The 16097-nt window shown below is 48.5% G+C and overlaps 1 protein-coding gene across 2 annotated transcripts in view; it reads left to right on the forward strand.

Annotated features, from left to right (window-relative positions):
* Positions 1-16097, forward strand: part of CLDN14 (claudin 14) — a 68942-nt gene that overhangs the window by 49570 nt on the left and 3275 nt on the right. The gene's annotated exons all lie outside the window — the stretch shown is intronic.

Consider the following 16097-nt stretch of genomic DNA (forward strand, 5'->3'; position numbering starts at 1 on the left):
AGTGTCTGTCTTCTCACCAAGCACCCTGTTGCTCACAAGTGCTGGAATTCAAGCAATATTCAATGAATGAATATTTCCCTGGCGGTCCAGTGGTTAAGACTCCACGCTCCCAATGCAGGGGGCCGGGGTTCAATCCCTGGTCAGGGAACTAGATCCCACATGCTGCAACTAAGAGCCCACATGCCACAACTAAAGATCATGCGTGCCGCAACCAAAAGATCCCACGTGCCGCAACTAAGACCTGGGGCAACCAAATAAATAAATAAATAAAATATTTTTTAAAAAAATAAAAAAATTTAAAAAATGAATCGATACCTTTATACTTCAATTGAGTCACTGAGTGTCACTGTGACTTTGCCCTCTGGCCCAGGAAGGGCTCTTTTGTCCATCAGGAGCCACAGGCCAGGGCCACCGGCCTGGGAGCTTTCACACTTCAGCCCAGAATAGGAATGAATTGTTCCAGAGAAAATCAAGCTTTAACAAAATGGTACAACGCATAACATTATGTCCACTTCATTGTTAAATGCAGTATTCCTAAAAATATCATGATATTTTACCAGAATTGGGGGTTTACATGTTCTCTCTCTGCAAGACTGCCCAAGAATACACGATCAATATCAAGAAATCAAAGGCAGTTGTGAATTAAATGTATGACTTGTAGCCAAATCATCCCAAAAGCAAAATTATAAAAATAATTTCAAAAACTCCCAGCATAAAATTAAAGGTAATGTGGGTGCATTTTAGTATATAAGATATAGTGGGAAACCTCTAAATAGAAGAGGATCAGGGCCTATGAAGGACCCCGAACTAAAGAGGATCTTGTTTAAGACAGTTATTTCCAGAGAAGAGACTAAATAAATAAATAAATAAAACTGTGGATTTGGGTTGTCAATCCTCAATCAGTGATATTTAAGGGACACTTCTGAACCCCTGCTCCAAACGCCCAGCCACAAAATGCTCCCATCTCTGTCATCCCAAGCCCGTTGCCAGGGACACAGGGACAGGCTCGGGTCCACACCCAGGGCCATTCGCCCACACCTGAGTCCCTTCGCTGTGTCTTTTTCTAAACACCAACCAGAGCCACACAGATGGAGGAGCTGCGGAAGGAACTCAAGAGCCGAGCTGCTGCCCTTAGAGCATCCGTGAGGGAACTGATGAGGAAGGGACAGATGTGTGTGACAAGTTAGTTGTGGTTCTCAGCCATTCTGGATCCCAGCACGGTCCGCAGCACACTGGAAGTAGCTGGAGGCGTCCCAGCATGGCCCAGTTCCCTCGGCCAGCCTCGTGCGCAGTCCTAACTTTCAGAATAACAATCCCAGCCCCACTGGGTTCTCAAGTCATACTTGAACGTCCCCCCAAAGCCACCTTCTTCATGACGTCTCTCATCTCAAACTAATAGCAACCCGTTCCTTTTTCCACCTGTGCCCAGGACCCACCCAGCTCACACTCCCCACGACAGACATCACCCAACCACCCATATCTGCAACTGTAGCCAAAAAACAAAACAAAAAACAGTTGCACATTGATCAAAACTCACTGGCATGCGCCCAGAGCCCCCAGCAGCCTGCAGGGTGAGAAACTCTGCGTTGCTCAATAGAACAAAAGTCCAGAGCAGCGTGGAGACAACGGCTGGGTGACCGGCTCAGAGCAGGCTGGGTGGCCAGCAGGGCAGCAGGAGGGGATCCGTGTGGGTCATCAGCAGGAATTGGGCGGTCTGATGGGGGGTCATGAACAAGGATGTGGAGAAACGAGGACGCAGAGAGTGGGCCAGCGGGCCGGGCTGCACCATAGATGGCCTTCAACCCCCGGCTGGGCAGTCCAGGCTTTGTCCTGTCAGTCCAGGAGAGTCACCAGAGGGTGTTTCAGGGAGGAGATGACGATGCTCACATGTATCAGGCATTTTTCCAAAGTGCAGAGATGACATTTCTGGTTGGTCCTGAATGTCTGCCTTGGCCCAGCGGCCTTATCCTGTGCATGGTGCAGTTGGATGGTTAACTCATCCAACCAAATGACACGTGTGCCCACGCAGGCCCTTCCCAAAGGACCCAGTAATTGTCTAGTCACTATCTTCTCAAGTGCCCTGGCCTTGAAGCTTCCAGTCGGTGGAAGAGGGAAGACTGGAGGGCGGCAGCATCCCTGGGGAGTCCGTGGGTCACGCCGCCCGGCGCCCAGCCAGTTCCCAGAGCAGCCGGGGACCTGGTGAGGCGGCTGGGTGGCCAGGACCTCTGCACGTGAGTGTGAGGCGAGGCGACAAGTTGGGAGTGTTTGGGGTTGGCCGTCGTTTGTCCGGGGGTCTGCGTGCGGGCGGGGGTTCTCCAGGTGGGTGGCATCATCCCCTGCAGAAGGGCACCTGGGCCTCGGGGGCCCTGGGGACCAAGCACCAGGTATGGGGACAGCCAGGCTCCTAACGAGCCAGGAGGGACAGAGTCCAGTTCCTGAGCGTTTGGGCAGAACTCTTTCATCGCTGGCGGGGCCTTGGGCTGGGAGGACTGGATCTGTGGGTGTCAGGAGACGGTCAGCTTGGGGCACTTGCTGTCACCGCCCCTCTGTGCGCTGTGAGGGTCCAGAGCCTCCAGACATGGGAGCCGTATCCTCCCCCCAGCCCTCCCCCTCCCCCCAGTGCACACAGACACTGGAGAAGGGGAGGGAAAGTGATAGATCTCTCTTAGTGAGGGTAGAAAATGGTACCGAAGAGGGGAAATCCCATGCAATCTGATCCGTGAGTTGATCCTTCAACTACCTTGAATCCCACATCCCCAGCGGCTGCTGCGGGCTTCCCAGAATGAGCGGGAGGGCTTTTGGCTGCACGTTCCCACCGAGAGATTTAATTCCTGCTGCTTTCAAGGCCAAAAATCTCTTTGATTTTTTTTTTTTTTTTTTGATGTGGACCATTTTTTTAAAGTCTTTATTGAATTTGTTACAATACTGCTTCTGTTCTATGTTTTCTGGTTTTTTGGCCGCGAGGCATGTGGGACCTCAGTTCCCCGACCAGGGATCAAACCCGCACTCCCTGCATTGGAAGGTGAAGTCTCAACCACTGGACCGTCAGGGAAGTCCCAAGGCCAAAAGTCTCTTAATCACTAAGTTTAGAGTCTTGGGAAACCAGAGCACAGCCCTGTCATCAAGTTCTCCCAGCATCTCAGCTGCTGGTCTCCTGCCGGGTTGGCTTCAGTGGAGTCGGAACAGATTTATCTCTAATAATGATAAAACTTCAATAGCACATACCTTGCCTTACTGGGTGTCCTTCCTTACAGGGCTTACAGGTTTATACATATATTATCTTAGCATCTTCTAAACAGCTCTGGGAAGCAGCTGTTACGATGTAGATGGCCAAGTGAGTCACATACGGCTAAGCTGTTTGCCCAAAAATCAGTCTGACCGGAAAAGCCAGCCTCCATTCTTATCTGGCTCCATCTGCTTTGCAAATCTCTAAAGCTTACCGTGCTTCACTTATCCATCTATATAGTAGGACCAATGCTTCTTAAGCAGCTGCAGAGAAATCTGTAAAAAGGAAGAGACAGTTTCTTCCTTCAGTGCCATGAAAATGTTACTATAAATATTTCCTGCTTTCCAGTTAGTCTTTTTTTAAAGGTCAACAAAATCGAATATATCAAATTTTTTGGTTTTAAAAAATCATTTTCTTGCTTATATCAGAGGATATCTTGCATGACACCGAAGAAGTCTAAAAGCCTATTTTCAAGGCTTCTCCTGACGTCTTTTTTAAAACTTCAGACAGTCAATCTTGCCAGTTCAGGAGTGATTCTTGGCACTTTTCAACTCCAACATTCCTCCCTCCAGCGGATCTTCATAATCTTCACTCCGGGGCGAGTCCTTACACTGTCTGCAGGACAAGCGGCTGCCAGAGTCATAGGCTTTTTGCTGGGAAGCCAACAGCAGCCGTGCCCAGGAATTTTCCACTGGGGGCTATTTGCTGGGAGGGCGCCCCAAGCTTGCCCTAAGAGACCCTCCCCCCGTGGGGTGAAGGCAAGAAGGGAGCAGATGGGACTCCCATACCTCATCCTCTTCTCTCTCTGGGGCTGGGGGCCCCCGCCAGGGTGCAGGGGGGTGCTATGAGCAGAGTCTCTGGGGTGAAGAGCCAAGCCACCCAGAGGCAGCGGTTCACCCCGGACTTGGAGGTACACCCACACACCCACACACCTACAGCTTCCCCGGAGCAAGAGAGAAATGGAAGTTGAGATTGAGAACACCAGGTCTGTTTCTGTTGGCCGCCTCTCTTGGGCACAGGAGACCAGCAATAGCTTTGTTTTCCAAAGGCTGCTCCTTGGCAGATATTTACAGAGGCATCTGGGCTACACTTAAATGAAGAAAAAGCAAACATATGAAACCATATTTTTCTTTCTGCAGAACACTGCAGAAGTGTCTCTTATTCCTCTCAACGTTCAAGTTAGATGTACTCTTTGGTTTAAGGGAGGAAAGCCTCAGCGTCCAGGCTGCATGGGCCTGCCACCTGCGCGGCCGCAGGGGACCCCGGGCTGGGGAAGGCGTCTGCTTGGTTTGATGCTCTGCAGTCGCCATCTTGACATTCCTAATAATTTTTGAACAAGGGGCCCCATGTTTTCATCTTGCACTGTTTCATCTTCAAGGCTCTCATGAGGGCTTCTGCAAGCTGAAATCTCAGACCTGACCCAATTCATTCTAAACTTCTTAAACGTTTTCAAAACACATACATCAAAGCAGCACTGGCCTCCCTCCAGGACTGACCCCTACCGTGTTCTTGCCACTGCGAGAACACACTGGAGCCAGCGAGAGTTTTGTTTTCAAGGGCCAGCCAGGAAAATATAAATGCCCCGTGGGGTAACTTCTTGGCCGATATTAACACATGAGGTGGGCCGAGTGCCCGAGAGGGACTGAAAGAGGACCCAGCTGGTAAGAACAGGATTGGTTGGAGGGTGAAGCGCTGGGAGGGCAGGAGCCAGATGGCAGAGGGGTGAACAGGGAAACTGCCTCTTTCTAGATGCTTGGCTGTCGAAGAAGAAGTATGGGGGTAGATGGAGGTGCAGGGTCAAGGATGGGTGTGGGACTCGAGCACAGGTACGACGTGTGGATGGAGACGAGGTTCTGACGCAGAGGCAGTGTGAGGGCAAAGGCTTGTGAGCAGATGAGCCCAACCGTCCCCATCTTGGGAGACCCCGGAGAAGGCCCATAGTCAACCGGCAGAGCCAGCCAGCAGAGCAGACGTTGGTACTGTGACTCTTGGCTAAACAGTTTCAAACTGTTTTTTTTTTTGGGGGGGGGTTGGATTTTGATAAATTTAACTTTGTATTTCTTTTTTCTTTTTTTTTTTTAATAAATGTATTTATTTATTTATTTATTTACTTATTTTTGGCTGTGTTGGGTCTTCGCTGCTGCGCGCGGGCTTTCTCTAGTTGTGGCGAGCAGGGGCTATGCTTTGTTGCAGTGCGCGGGCTTCTCATTGCAGTGGCTTCTCTTTGTTGTGGAGCATGGGCCCTAGAGCGCGTGGGCTTCAGTAGTTGTGGCACATGGGCTCAGTAGTTGTGGCGCACGGCCTTAGTTGTTCCGCGGCATGTGGGATCTTCCCGGACCAGGGCTCAAACCCGTGTTCCCTGCATTGGCAGGCGGATTCTTAACCACTGCGCCACCAGGGAAGTCCCTGTATTTCTTTTTTTTTTTTTTTTTTTTTATTGTCCATTAACAATGTTGTGTTAGTTTCAGGCGTACAGCAAAGTGATTCAGTTATACATATACATGTATCTATTCTTTTTCAAATTCTTTTCCTATTTAGATTATTACAGAGTATTGAGCAGAGTTCCCTGTGCTAGACAGTAGGTCCTTGTTAGTTATCTATTTTAAATATAGCAGAAACTCTTTTAAAGCTCCTGATAGGACCTTTACAAGTCAGGTCAATTAAGACAGCAGTTGTCAGACCTGGCTGTACATCCAAGTCACCCGGGGGTGTGGGCGGGACTCCAGAGTCCCCATATGCAGACCCCACCCCAATCAGTGAATCATGCTCTCTGGGGTGGCTGGGGCATCGGGGTCTTTCTAAAGCTCTCCAAGGGATGCTGACGCATTAGGAGAGTGGACAGCTGCTGAATTCGGGTTCCTTGGCTGGAATACGCAGAGCTGGGGGACCAGGAGGGTGAAACCAGAGCAGAGCTGCCTCCCACCTGGCTGAGGTCCAGCCACCTCTCACACACACTAGGAAGCTCCCTTCCTGCAGAGACCTGCCCCACAATTTTTTTGTCCAGTTATCTGGGGTCACGCATACCAGCACACAGTGTGCGCGTTTCCCGGCTGGGTTCTGGTGTGATTCCTCTCCCCTGTGTCTCAGAGTCTATCCTCAAAAGTGCAAAGCTACCACCTTGCATTTCTCTCCTGCTCTACAGAGAAGAACAGGGTGTCGGGGCACAAGGAAAGAGGGTGGCTTTGTGAAAAAAACGATGTTGAAGACTGAATTCTGGGAACAATATGTGTATCACACGGCAGTCCTGTGGGTGAAAGACATAAAGGGCAGAATTGAGAGCTAGGCCAAGATTGACTTGACCGTGACTGAGAGGGTACTTAGCAGACATTCAACTTGTGTGCCGTTCCTCTTTCTAGCCCTGCTTCTCTTTCTCTCACCTTCACAGGCGGAAAATAAGTCAGTAATCAGGGAGATGTAACCTCTCAAACAATAGTGAAACAATCAGATTACAGACTGTTCTAAGTAATTCATGGTGGTTCCATATCCACGGTGGTCCTTTTCTTCCACCCTCCCCGGTGGTCCCATCCGTCCCCACTGTCTTACTCTACTGCTCACCATTGCCCACCAAGGTCACAGTGACACGTGTCCCAGTCTCCAGCCACCATCTCCTGTCCTTACAGCTCATTCCTTCCTGTCCTCCCTTCCCTCCTCCCCAGCATCACCCACCATTACACTCACTCCTCTGTGTACACCCCAATCTCCCTTCCACTCTCCCTTCACCATTTCTCCTAGAAAAATCCCCACTGAGTTGAGTCCAGCCCTTTGCCCACTCCGGGGCCATGTGGTCCCGCTGACTGTGCTGGAGAAGGCTGTCCAGCGGCTTGTGGTCACTGAAGCCTCATGACCACTGGCTTCACACGGGCATCTCCTGCTGACCTTGTCTTAGTCCACTGAGCTCCCGTTCTCCAAGGCGACCACAGCATCCCTTCTCTCTCCACTCAAACCTTCAACACCTTCTCCCCCATCTTCCTTCTCAACACATCAGACTGCTTCCTCTTTCCCTGAGAAAATTGGGACAATCTGAGAACACCGCCGAGTGCTCCCTGCCACGTCCCCCAGGCTCCCCGCGTTGGCCTCCTTCCTGCTCCGGTCTGAACTGGCCTCTCCAGGTGTGTGCACGGGTCCCTCCTGTGCTCTGCTCAAGGACATCTCCTCAACATCGTCAATGTTTCCCTTCCTACCAGATCATTTCCAAAGGCAGGCAAACGTGCTTCGGATTCTCTCATCTTCAAATCAGCAACAGAACAAAACAAAGATCCTCTCTTGACCACACATCCCGTTGGTAGAGGTGCTTAACTATTTTGTTTTTGTTCTTTTGTTGTTGAGGTTGCTGTTGTTTACTGGGCTGTTGTTTGTTTTGCCTTGGATCCCTTTGGCAATCTAGTGAAGCCTATGTATCTCTTCTCCAAACAATGCTTTTATTGATTTATTTTAGTATTTATTTATTTATTTGGCTGCATCGGGTCTTAGTTGTGGCACGCGGGATCTTCGTTGTGGCGTGCGGGCTTCTCTCTAGTTGTGGATTGCGGGCTCTGAAGCGCCCAGGCTCAGTAGTTGTGGCGCACGGGCTTAGTTGCCCCGCGGCATGTGGGATCTTAGTTCCCTGACCAGGGATCGAACCCACGTCCCCTGCATTGGAAGGTGGATTCTTTACCACTGGACCACCAGGCAAGTGTCTGAACAATACTTTTAAATGTATAAAATAATACACAGGGTTATAAAGGAAGCCAATTATATTGAAATAGTTATCAAAATATTTTAAAATCATTTTGTTCATAGTAACTTATGTGCTTCTCTATCAATGCATTACATTACCAGACCTAGCAGGGGTCTTATAACTACCATAGTTTTGAAATAGCAACGATGGTAAATGATCTTCCCAGGTATCTGCAACACCTGTAAAGCAATGCAAACTATGAGTGATTCCTATCGGTGATCAACTCACAGGCACCGTTAAGATCGCTGTAGGTGGCTGCCTTTATTCATAACACAAGAACAGGCTTTTCAGGGAGAAGCTGATGAAATAAATCATGCAACTTTTTTTTCTATCCAAGTTGACAGGTACCCTGAATTCTATGGGCCCTGGACCCCAGATTAAGAGCCCCCACCCTACAAACTGCTGCCTCATCTCCTGGTTCCCCTTGATTGTCCAAGTCTTTGAAGGAATTCTCTGGGCTCATTATGTCCTGTGCCCCTATCCCGACTCTCTGTTAAGCCACTCCCATCATTCTGCTGAAATTGAGCTGGTCAAGGTCTCCGATGTCCTTCATGTTGCTAACCATCATTTCCATGCTCAGATGACGTGATTTATCTGATGATTTGACACTCCCTCCAACTTGGATCTCTGTCCTCGCTCACCGCTCTCCCTCTGGGTTGTCTCCTCCCTCCCGGCCACTCCCTGTGGCCCATGGCTGGCTCCTCCTCGTCACCCCCATCTCTGATGTTGGAGGGTTCCTGGAATCAGTCGTCAGGCACCTGTTCCTCTACAGAGGAGTCTACACTCACTCCCTAGGGGTTCTTACCCAGTCTCACAGCTTTCAATCCTGTCTCTTTCTCTTTTTTTTGTTTTGTTTTGCGGGATCTTAGTTCCCCAACCAGGGATTGAACCTGGGCCACGGCAGTGAAAGCACCAAGTCCTAACCACTGGACTGCCAGGGAATTCCCTCGATCCTGTCTCTATGTTGTTGAGTCCCAAGTGGACTTCTCCACTTCTGTGCCCTCCCCAAACTCTGCACTTATACATCCAACCACGGTATCCCCCTACCCTACTGGGTGGGGACAGCCATTTCAACCCAGCATGTCTAAAACAAGACTCCTCTTGTCTGCCCTCACCCTCCAAACCCAGATCCTCCCACTTCCCACTGTCTTCACCCTCGATAAATGGCAACTCCATTCTTCCAGTTGCCCAAGACCTTGGAGCCATGATTGACCCCTGTCTCTCACACCCCACAGCTAAGCCATCAGCAAACCCTACCTGTCTCACCTCCAAATGTATCTAGAAACCAACCTCTTCTCAGCATCTACCTTTGTCACTGCCAACACCTCTTACCTGGGTGATCACAGGACTCTCCTATTAGGATCCCTGATTCAGCCCAGGTGTGACCTTGGACAAGTTACTTAACCTCTCTAAGCCTCAGTTTCTCCATCTGTAAACAAGGACAATGACATGCACATCGTAGATTTGTTGAAGGATTAAATAAGTTAGCGCCAGTGGAAGCACTTAGCACAGGTCTGGCATATCACAAACACTCAGGACATTTAGCTGTGATTGTTTTTATTCTTATCATTAATAACTCACAGTTTCTGTGCACCTGGGCTTGAAAGGCTAAATTTACAGAGAATGAGCATTAAACATCATTTTTTAGCTGTATTTTATTTAGCATTTGTAAATCTCAGTCTTATGTTTTCATTTGACACCATATTTTTAGTCACTGCTATATAATCCCAGTTCAGTGCTCAAATAAATCATTTTCACAGGCTTACAAAATCCATCAAATAGTTATCTTATTCATGGGGGTTTCCAGCCCAGCTGAGACAATGTCCTGTTACTTACTTCATTTCTGTTTTGATGTAAGTCCTAAAGGGAGGTCCCACTGAGCTCTACTGGATTTCCAAGGGAAAGCCTGGGCAACCATCTGAGCTGCCTTATCCACACCTGCCAGCACCCCAAATTTGGGTTTTTATGGTCTGTGAAACCAAAACATGTTGATTTAAGAAAACCAGACATCCAGCCTGAAAAGGTCTGCCATGTCTCTGGATGCAGCCCAGCCAATTACATACAAAGTGGAGAACTGAGCCCCTCAAACTCTGTGGGGGATCAGTGGATTCATACACTTTTCCAATCTGGAGAAGCTGAGTCATCTGACCACCGTATGGGTTACTTACTGTAGTTGGCACTCGCTCTTGAGTTTTTACAGCTACAGAAGGCCTTCCAAATTCCTCTTTCCCTGTGTTCTCTCCCTCTCCCTGGATTCTATCCTCCACACTTTCAGACATGAAGCTGACCAATGCCTTGCTGTTTTCTGTGGCAGACGTGAAGCCATCAGACCATGCTCAGTGCCTGCTCTGGAAGGGAACCCACTTTTCATGTTCAGACATGAGTGTTTTTTTTCTGTACTCCCCTAGGCCGCCATTCAGTGATCCCCTGCATTGGTTTACTAGGGCTGCCATAGCAAAGCACCACAAACTAGGTGGCTTAAAACAATAGAAATGTATTCTCTCACAGTTCTAGGGGCCAGAAGTCCAAAATCAAGGGGTCAGCAGGGTTGGTTCCTTCTGAGGGGCGTGAGGAAGGATCTGTTCCAGGCTTCTTTCCTAGCTTCTGGTGGCTGCTGGTCCTCCTTGGCACTCCTTGGCCTGTAGCAGCATCACTCCAATCTCTGCCTCCATCTTCATATGGTGTCTTCCCTATGTCTTTGTCTTCACATAGCCGTCTTCTCACACCAGTCTTATCGGTTTAGCGATATACCCTACTCCAGTATGCCCTCATCTTAACTAAAAATTACCTCTGCAGTGACCCTATTTCCAAATAATAAGGTCACTTTCTGAGGCATTAGGGGTTATGATCTCAACACACATTTTTGGAGAGACACAATCCAACCCATTGCATCCCTTATATAAAGCCTTCCTAGAGAACACTTTAACTATTAGTCATCTAATCATCATTTAACACTTTTGAAAAAAACCTTACAACCTATGGGGTGTTTTTTGCTTTTCTAATATTTTTCTTGCACAGCAGATTTTTAGTCACCTGTCCCCTGAAAAATGAAAACAACATAGCAAATCTATACAACTATCTTGTCAGAAAAAACACGTATGCAAAGGTACCAGGGTTTTTTATTCAGTGAAATTCAATCATTTCATTTTAACATGTTGATCTACTGCATTTTTAATGGATTCTAATGAAATTCTGGTGAGTTGAAATTAGAGAGATAATGCCTCCTGGGAAATGGTTTAGAATTTTTATGGTCGTGGTAACTTAAGCTTGTAGTTTTCACTAAATCAATAGTTTGTTCAATCTCGTTGAGTTGAAAATGGCCTCTGCAAGCACTCAACCACATACCATGATTTTCATACAGTATTAACACAGGCTTTTCCCCAAACCAGCTCTTGTTATGAAAAATAGATTTTTCTTTACTCATCCAAAATAGAGGGGAAGTTTTAACCTATAAATTGTCATTTCTATATGATTTGTACAAGATATCTCACATTGGTTTTCCTGAATAATATTAGCAAGCCCCAACTATCATGGCAGTAATAAGTTAATTATATAGTTATTCTGTCTCTGCCTCTTATGGAAAGACTGCGGTTCTTCCAAACCATGTGTAGATGGCATAGAAGTCCTCATAAATTTAAAATACAGATGCCTGCCAGTCTGAAAAATAACCCAAGGAAAGTTACAGAAAGCTTGGAATAATAATGAAGGAAACTTCATTTTTAGAGCCAAAAAACCCACAGTCCAGCCCATCCTAAATGAATATGAAATGGTTTTTCCAAGGTATTACTTGATCACTTTGTCATAATTCTTATATATTTGTATAAAAAGGTGTACTAAAATAGCACCTCTGGAGTATACCTAAGCTTCTAGGAAAGAGATCCACTCGCTTTGTACACTATGAAGAAAACAAGCATCCAACGTGTCATTTAGGAATTACTGGTTGGAGTTATTTTATACTGATAGACCATAAAAGTCCTTTTTTCTTTTCTCCTGTTGGGTAGTGTTGCTAATGTAGCTCATTTAGATGAATCCAAATCTCCCTTGAGTTTATCCTTAGTTCCCAAGGTCTAGCATTTATGAAATATCTGAACTACTGATATAATGAGGTGACAAGGAGGACATTACAGGTTTTGGTTAAATTTTTTATTTTATATTGGGGTATAGTTGATTAATAATATTGTGTTAGTTTCAGGTGTACAGCAAAGTGATTCAGTTATACATATACATGTATCTATTCTTTTTCAAATTCTTTTCCCATTTAGATTATTACAGAGTATTGAGCAGAGTTCCCAGTGCTATACAGTAGACCCTTGTTGGTCATCTTTTTAAAATATAGCAGTGTATACATGTCAATCCCAAACTCCCAATCTATCCCTCTCAGCATTACAATTTTTTGAACCAGACATTTTCTTCAATTGCTGAACATCAAAGTTGAGGCAACTCTGCATTCTTTCAAAGTCCAATGACCATCTTCCTTAAAAGGCAGCTCTTCATTTTTCCGATAAAGCTCTAGGAAACAAAGTCCAAGCTGTCTCCACAGTGGATCCAACACGTGTCAGGAGGCCGTGGGGCAGCCATACATGGGATGGCCCATTCCCAGCCGGCTCTAAATCCACTCCGACTGCAGGCTGGTCAGAAGCTGAAATGAGTTTCGAGAGGCCAAATCATCCAACTCTTCTGCCCAGGTGGTTGTGGGTACAGAACCTTCCACACACCTGGCTGGGGCCCTGTCTCTCAGGGTACAACCTGCTCCTGCCCCGGGGCTGACATTCCCTTCAGCAGTGCGTGTGGAAAAGACAAAGGACACACGTGTCCATAGCAGAGCTCTTCATAGTAGGGGCCGAGGGACACGGGGCAGTAGAGAAGCAGGAGTAGGGGCCGGGCAAACAGCCCATCTGTCCCTCATCCCGGTGAGGCACTCCCCACCGGTCACTGCTGTTGAAATGATGCCTAATTCAGAGGCAAAGCTCCAAAGTTGACACAGCTGGGGTCCAGGCAGGCTGGGAGAAAATCCACCATGTGCTCTGGGTTCCTGCCTCGTGTTCTTTGTTTTGTTTTGTTTGTTTTGAATTCCTTCCTTTAAAAAAATGTAGCTCATGGACAACAGAGGAAGGAGACAACATAAAAGTTTATATGGAAAAAAAACCCCTCGCCTTTCAGATCTGGTGCTCATAAAACCAGATCCAGTGTAAGGGGCGACAGCAGCCCTGGTGCTTTTCACAGCTGCCCTTCACAGATGTTCACATTAGTTTACAGCCCTGGGGTTTGCTGAGACTCTACTGGGGGCACATCAGAGCATCTTGCTGGCCGCCCTATTTGTGCTCATTCAACCCTCCCCAAAATCAAAATTATCTTTTTTCTTTTTAATCAACCCTATCTCATCACTGCTCCATTAAACTTGCAACAGACTTCCATCCTCTAAGTCCACTTGCCAAAGTGATTTGACTTAAAGCTGTCCTTTGGCAGAGTCGGGGGAGGATGTCTCCAGTCAAATAAGCTTAGGAGATGCCACATGCGAGACTTTTCTGGGAGATTCCCAGTTATGTTTGCATATTACCAGCGATGAGAAGTCCTACAGTTAGTTACCAGATCTTCTCCAACCTAGCTGGCATTTCTGTCTTCCACAAGACTTCCTGCCAGCACGGCATCCTGAGAAGCAGCCACTGGGAAGGACTGCCCTAAATCCTGCTCACAGGTGTGACAGCCACATATTGCCCATCCAGGAGCGTGCTTTGGGGGCTCTGTGAACCCAAACACAAGGCCCAATGTCCATTCCTGCAATGTGTCGTCTTGTTACACACAGCCCCACCCACCCAGCCCGTCGAGGTCTTTTTGGAACCTGATTCTTAGAACCATATTTGTCTTGGATGCACATCTCTCTAGCAAATGTTTCCACGAGCACACGCACGTCTGCAGGAAAAGGGCAGCCCGTGGACGAAGCCAACTGCAGGCCAGCTGGACCCTCCACACGCTGCCCCTCCTGGAGGCCATGCTTGGGCAAGTTCCTTCCGAAGCATCAGCGATGAGTTTTATGTGGTTTCCAAGGAGATTCGTTGGCTTGAGGTTGTTTTTCCATCGAATGGCCCCAAAGTGAAAAGTGGTTGCTGGGAAGTTGAATTATGACCTAACACCAGTAGCAGCTGCTAGTAACTAGGGGGAAGGGGGTGGGGGGCTGGGGTCTGGGAGTTGGGGGCTCATTAACACTCACTTCTTAAATTAGCAAATCCTTCAAGAACAAGTTTAAATATAGCAACCTAATGGTTTCTAAAATTAGCAGTTGTTGCTCTCCATAAATATTTAGACATCCAATAAACTTCTGGTCCACTTCCCTAGACTAATGGGGTCAGCAGGCTTAGCTTTTATGCCACATTCTTTAGGCTCAGTGGGCTTAATGATTGACCTTGACAAGCAAGAGCTGTGAGGAGCCTCAGAAGGCCCTGGCCAGGGACAGACAGCGGGGCCACCAGGCTGGAGGTGGCCTTCAGGCGTTACTGAAAGGATCTCAGAGGCCATCTGGAGAAATCCGCAGCTCCAGGCTCCCTGGAGGAACCGACCGTCCTGGTTTGCCTGGGACTGTCCCAGTTTCAGCACTGAAAGTCCCTCACCCTGGCCACCTGAACCACTGTAAAAGGACATCTTCAGGGGGGGAGAGTCAACTCCCCCAGGATACACCGAGGACACCACCCCTAGGCCCTCACGCTAACTTCAGTCCTACTGCGTTCAGAAAGGAAGACTTAAACCGGGGAAAATACTAGCCAGGCCAGAAAAAGAACTTTCACCCCTGCACCCAGTTTCCCCACGTGGAAAGCAGGGGAGGTAACAGCTGCTGCTTCGCTGGGTAACTGTGGGGAATAAACTGGGAGGCGTGTGTGAGTGCTCAGCCCAAGGCCGAGCATCATTCAGGCCCAGTAAATTGGCGCTTTCGGTGTCAGCTCTGCTCGGGTGCCCAGTGCATCCAGGAGGCGGGTGGCGGCAGCTCTGGCGCCGCACATCAGAGCGGCACCCTCTGTGGGCCCCGCTGCCTGCCCGGCGGTGACCACAGGACAGTTGCCCCTCCCTGGGCAGCAGGGACTGTGGGGTCTCCCCCCGCTGCCCCGCCCCACAAGCCCAGCACCTGCACTGAGTGCTTGCTGAATGGAGGGAAGAAGTCTTCCTAAGGAAAGCCAGCTTCGCAAGACGCATGTGGCCGATCAGCTCGAGGTGTGAGTGAAGAACACAGGGTCCTGAGCAAACAGTCATTTTTACCATCAGCAAAACCCCCGACCTCGTCCCCCCCCCCAGACCACTGATGTCCTGTCCAGCACCACGCTGTCTCACCGTTATCTCGTTTGTCTGTTAAGCAGGACAGATCTAAAGATCATCTCCAACAATGCTAAGACATGCAGGTGTAGATTTTTAAATCCAGCAAGATGATCGTAGAGGCCTCCAATGGAAGCATCACCTGTTACTAACCAAATCCTTCATCGTGATTTAGTGGGAGATTTCTTTACAGCGGATCCAGGATTAAAGCCAAGAGGGCCTGGGGCACCCCAAAAACAGCTCGCAGGAGAATCTGCATTGGGCGACGCCCTCCCGGCCCACTTTGGCTCCCTGCAGCCTTCCTGCGCTTAACTGCAGAACACTGCTCTGAGAAAGAAGCAAGAAGCGGGTTTTGCCTTCCGAACTCTCACCAGTTTGGGTCGCTGAAGTGACTTGGCACCAGCAGAGAAGCTTCCCTTTTCCTCCCTTCAGAATCAGAAGACACTCTGCGGCCATGAAGTCCAGCTCCCTTGTTTTAAAGACAGAGACGCCCCGAGTCACGCAGAGGGTGGGATTCTCTTCTTTTGCCCCTTACTCTGCTCCCGGCAGGAGAGAGGAGCTAGTGGTTTCCACTCGGGCAGTTCTGGTCTCCCTCCCTTTTTCCCTTCCTTCCTCTCCCCCTTCCATCCTCCTTTCCTCCCTCCCCCACTCCCTGCCTCTCTGCTTCCTCCCTCCCAATATTTCCCGAGTATCCCCGATACACCTGGCACTACATACCACATACGTGCTGGGTCCTTTTCCCCAAGAAGTGTTTGAGATTTTGCCGTGGTTACAACGTTCAGTAGCAGCCTGTCTTGTAATAAGCCCACCCCTCTTCAGAGCGGTGTGAGAGGAGGTACCCTGCCCGCAGGGGAG

This window comes from Eubalaena glacialis, chromosome 6 (genome assembly GCF_028564815.1).
Source record: "Eubalaena glacialis isolate mEubGla1 chromosome 6, mEubGla1.1.hap2.+ XY, whole genome shotgun sequence".
Lineage (NCBI taxonomy): Eukaryota > Metazoa > Chordata > Mammalia > Artiodactyla > Balaenidae > Eubalaena > Eubalaena glacialis.